This window comes from Chenopodium album, chromosome 18 (genome assembly GCF_948465745.1).
Source record: "Chenopodium album chromosome 18, dcCheAlbu1.1, whole genome shotgun sequence".
Taxonomy (NCBI): Eukaryota; Viridiplantae; Streptophyta; class Magnoliopsida; order Caryophyllales; family Amaranthaceae; genus Chenopodium; species Chenopodium album.
This window is the reverse complement of record NC_137851.1, coordinates 11406249-11412298: the sequence shown is the minus strand read 5'-3', so window position 1 is coordinate 11412298 and position 6050 is coordinate 11406249.

Here is a 6050-nt window from a genome sequence, read left to right as displayed (position 1 = left end):
TTGTTTTCCTGTTTTAAGTAGTTTGTTTAGTTGTTGTTTTAATTAATTAAGTAGAATTTGGTATCAATCAATTTGGGTCTGCTGCTCCTAAACTTATGTTGTAATTAAGGGGCCTACTTTGTATTGCTATCATACATTTTGCCCCATTTATTAATTAACAATACTTTTGTGTAATTTTGTTTGCCTAATATTAATTATTAGTTAGTAATTAACAATGCTTTGTGTAATTAACAATTATTAGTTTAATTAACTATTTAATTAGTTAAAAAATAATGTGCCAATGTCTACACTAAACTTAAAAACATAAAACATAATTAACTATGTAATTAACAATTATTAGTTAAATTTAGTGTAATTAACTATTTAATTAGCTAAATTTCTGCCAACAAACTATAAAAAATAATGTGCCAATGTCTACACTAAACTTAAAAAAATAATGTGCCTTTCCTAATTATTTGGACACCAAAACATATGTCGGGTAAAAGAACATTTAATAAAATAATGTTTTTATATACGCTCATTCCACGTGTTTACGCAACTTAGTAAAGGTAATGATACACATTTTACTTTCATAATTTTGAGTTGAATCAAGAAAACACAATAATTGTACGCAAGATTCTTTTATTGACGGGTCTCGTCGGGACTTACTTTTCTACCCTATAAAAGGAAGATGGACAAATCCCATAACTCAAGCATAAGGGTATAAGCAACAAATTACCAAAGGCTAAAAATCAAAAAAATTTATAACAGTATTAGTAACAATTTTGATATGGTATGGTTTTCAATGCGTAGCCTTCGTTGTAGTTTGGTATCAATTTCGTTCGTATGATTTGGTTAGGTAATTAATTCTGTAAATACTTGTGCATTTTTAGTTAATTTTTAAATGTTTTTGTAGGCGACATGGAATTATCCGAATTTTGAAGTGGTGGTGAACGAAAGAAGGCTTGTTGGTGTGGTAAGTGTTTTGAATATCTAGTCTTTGTTAATCATAATTATTTTCTGTATTTATTCAAGCTTTTTTGGACACCAAAATGTAGCGTATTCCGGGTATTTAATCAAGATTTTTTGGACACCAAAATGTAGCGTATTTCGGGTACTTTAATTGAAGAAGTTCAAGGTGCGAATGGAAATCTCGAAATATTTAGGGGATATGGTAACGCATCGTGGAACGTACTCCTCCGGATCGTGGATTTGGGATCCAAGTGGAAGTATTCTTTGGAAGACGGTTGGGGAATTTTTGTAACCGAAAATGACATAAGACTTGGAGATGTCTTAAAAATCTATTTATGTCATAACACAGGTGTCCATGTTAGGGTGTTTAGAGCGGGTGTAAAGGTTGTGGATGCTAGTGACCCAGCCCCAAATGATATCCAACACGTTGTAGAAGAAGAAAAACCATGGTTTTTGGCAACTTTTACGAGGTCTTACATGCATCTAGGCATCATGGTAAAAGGCTTATTCCAATTTAAATGTATTTGTCTGAAACCTAGTCATATATTTCTAACTTGTTGTTACTTTTTACAATATCGTGTAGAGTGTTCCAATTGAATTTGCACGGGAGTACTTTAGCGAATTTTCTGAGGACACCGCAGCTCTATTACGATTTGGAGATAACGAGTGGGATGCAAATTTGCAAATAGAACGTGACGGTTGGAATAAAATCATTACTTGTTTCATTAACAAGGGGATTACGGATCTGATTCAACAAAAAAATATCCGGGCTAAACAAGAATTTATTGTAGAATATTACGGCGACAACCCTCCCATATTTCACATGTATTACCATTAGGATTAAGTTAAGAAACTCGTCTCATCCGTATCTTTTGTTAAAAATTGTAAAAGCCATGCTACTCCAATTTAATAATCTTTTGTTACAAATTGTAAAAGTCATGCTACTTCAATTTAATAATCTTTTGTTAAAAAATGTAATAGCAATTATTATCATTTCTTGCTCTTTATGCATTGTGTATGGGGAATAGTTGCATGTAAGAGTTTTGAGTTGTCTAATTAGTACTTTCCTTTACAATTGTAGTCTACACCTTGTAAGAGTTTTGAGTTGTCCAATCAGTATTTTCCTTTACGATTCTAGTCTACACCTTGGTCTTGTAGTATACAACTTGGTCATGTAGTCTAAAACAAGGTCAGTGCAATTGCCATCTAATCATAACACCTATCAACTTAAATAAAGTAACAAAAACAATAACAAACTAATCCAATAAATTATGAGTAAGAATTAGGCATATAAAAGAATAAAGAATGACTTGAAATATCATAGTGAATATGTTTGATAGGGTTGCTAAACATAAATGACCAAAATGTATTATTGATTATTGATTTTTAACAACAATTATTTTAAAAATAAATAGACGTAAAAGAAAGATATACAAGAGTATTATAGCTACCATCTTTTTTAAAATTTTTAATTAGTTTACTTTAAATGTGTTAGATGAAATGGAAAGTATATGACAATATATCAATAGCTATATATTTACGGTTAATGTAGGTTAATTATTAGACATTTTTAAGCACGAAGCCAAAACCTTTTTTTTTTTTGTTTTTTAGAAAACACATTTTATTTAATTTTTTTTATACTTTTAAAGATATACTCGAATATCCTTTTTTGTAGCTGAATGTTATAGGTACACTTTTATTCATAAAATTTGTTAGATTAAATGGAAAATATATGAAAGTACACTTTTTTTTTAATAATATATTTTTTTAAAAAAAAAACCATATTTTTAAAACAAAATGTGAAATGTTTGAATTATGCTTAACTTAACAATGCGAATTCGGTGTGATGATAAAGAAATGAAGTTGTAGTACTTGTTTTGTAAAAATGAAATCAAAGTTTAATTGGATGTAGTGTTGATAGTGATAGCTCTGCCACCTTCAGAAGTGTGTGAGTATTGTGTGGGTTTAAATTGGTTTGCAAGTCATTGAGTGTTTGCACTGTGTTGTCAAATCACAAATTTTCTTATTGAGAAGTGGTATTCTAGTTTAAATCACAACTTTTATTATTGAGAAGTGCAATTCTAGTCTAAAGCCTTTTCTTGTAGTCTAATAGAGAGTCAGTCCTAGTGTACTACTATTCCCTTACAAATTATTAAATTTAAAAAAAATGTTAAAAAAATGTAGATTGGAAGGTAGTGGTAGAATTAGGTCGTGCAGCAGTATAAACAAAACTAATCACTTCACAATCTTATACTGCCACATTATTAATTGGAGCTCACAAAAATGTAAAAAAAAAAAGGTTAATTATAATAAATAATAATAAAATACAATAAGTAATCTTTGTAAAAGTTAAAGTTTGACGCTTTTTTAATGGATAATAAAAATAGAAATGCATGCCTCAAAAAAAAAAAAAAATTAGTTCTCCAAAAAAAAATTTAAAAAAGACATTTTTTAAGTTTGAGTAAATAATAAAAATAGAAATGCATGCCTAAAAAAAAATAAAAATAGACATGCAAGTGGATAAATTAATAAAAATGCAATTGGTTTTACAGAAGTAGGTGGAATTCTAGTCTAAAGTCTTGTCTTGTAGTCTAATAGAGAGTCAGTGCTAGTCTACTACTTTTCACTTCCAAAAAAAAAATAAAGTATGACATTTCCCTTTCCAAAAAATTTTCCTTTACAAGTGTCAACAATCTACTAGAGTGCCTTTACAAGTGTCCCAACATTATCAACCAGATCTTTATTTAAATTGAAATTTTATCCAATAGTTATAACACTCCACTGTCAAAACACTTCACTCCCTACCAAACCTACTCCCAGTACCTCTTCAAATTTAATTTACCAAATCAATGATGAGACCTGGGCGGCGAACGCAAGTAATTAATGATTTTGCTTCCCCAGTGGTGTTGAACACACCTTTGTGTGGTTGTCACCCACCCAAATTCACTGACGTCCGAGTTTCAACTACAATTACGAATCTGAGAAGGGCATATTTTTGTTGTTCTGCTTGTGGGTATTTCAGGTGGATTACTCCTGCTGATGTCATTTATAAAGGGGATGTGAACCTCATAGCTGGCGAACAACCTGACCCGACTTACCTGCAACCACAGCACAAGGTTGGAGACGGCTGTATGTAGTGGGCGGTTGTTTTCATCTTACTAGCTCTACTGTTGTTTATTAAAAATTGAACCCTATGTACAAGGGTGATACAAGGGTGATGTGAAGTAGATTATTATAATCCTATCATTCCTATGTGTTGTTTTAAAATAAGAGTGAAGCTAAGTAGCTAGAAAAAATTGTACTTTTTTAAGTTGATGTGACTATGAAAAAGTACTCCTTTAGGTAATGAAGTGTTGTGCACGCAAAACAAGGAATAGTTAATAATAAATTTTCGATTGAAAACCGATTTTAATTTAGCAATGGGCATTGAAAAAATAATTTGCACTATAAATTGCAAATAAAAATTGGATCAAATTTCATAATTTAAGAGTTAATGTTATATTAGTAATTTTACGACGTTTTTGGGTTTATGTTTAAGAATTGTGTAATTATATTTATAGGTAATGTTATAAATATTGTAAAAGTGATTATTATATTTGTAAGTAATGTTATAAATATTTAATTTCACGACGATTAATGTTATAAAAGTGATTAGTATATTTATAAAATTAATGTCACGACGATTATTTTACATGATTAATAAAATTCATATTTTACATGATTAATAAAATTCATATTTTGAGGATATTTTACATTTAATGATTGAAAGGAACTCATAAGCACAAACAAGTCTGAATGATAATTATCCTCGCCAGGTCATTATTAAAACTCATACTGTTATTAACATTCACATGATTAACAAAATTCATATGACCGGTAGATATTATTGATAGATGATTATTAAAATTCATAATAAAGATAGTTATCATCGATAGTTCATTATTAAAATTGACATGTTATGAAAATCCACAATATTTATACGATTTGATGTAATATCGCTAATTCAATAACTAACTTTTGAATAAATGTAGTTTTAAAACTTAATTAATGTAAAGTTTATGATTAATCCTTTGTTTAAATTTAATTAATCTTGAAATTTTATGTTTAGGGCTTGTTTGGCATCGTTTTTTATTTTCAGTTTTCAGTTTTTTTGAAAACCAAATACCAAAAACAGGAAATAAGAAAATGGTGTTTCTACTTTTCTGTTGTCAGTTTTCAAAATTATCACGATTTAAATAAATTTGATTATTTTTTTATTCAATATATGACATCTATCATATGATTTTGAAAAACAAAAAACAAAAAACAGAAAACCACAGCAATGCCAAACAAGCCCTTAATCTTTTGTTTTATTCCAATTAATGTACAAAGTTTATGATTAATCATATGTTTAACTTCAATTAATCTTCTAAATTTTATGATTAATATTTTGGTTAACTTCAGTTAATCTTCAAATTTTATGATTAATCTTTTGTTTACAATTAATCTTTTGTTTGTTTACCTTCAATTAATCTTCAAAATTTACCATTGTTATATTTTATGGAAAATTAACAAATGGGAAATTACTAAATATGGCCAAAACAAGACAAGTGTCAAGTGGTGATTTGATAAGAAGGCAAGATATGTTGTTGTTCATTTGTTTTTCTATATAAACCACCTGTCTTCTTCTTCGTTTTCTTCATTTCTAGAGCTTTCATTAAAATTAATTAATTATAAAATTTACAACCATGGCACCATCCAACAAACGTTCCCCCCTTACATTGCCTTCGATTACCTGCCAAGGTGAATCTTCGGGCTAGCAGCAAGCCCTCCCCCTTACTTTGCCTTCGATTACCTGCCAAGGTCAATCTTCAGGCAGCAGCAACCTGCTCTCTCACTCCCACCACCTTCGAGTACAAGGAGGTCCAGAAGAAGACGACCTCGTCGGATACCAATTGCTGCTGGCTTACCTGCTTTACGACCAAGAATTCGCTTCATCAGCAGGAGTTCTCTGCAGCTGCCACGAGCATTCTTCACTCCTAGCTTTGCACGAGAACTATCTCGTCGAGTGAATATAGATACTACTGGTATCCCTGTTGAAGCTGATATGAGGGTCTACA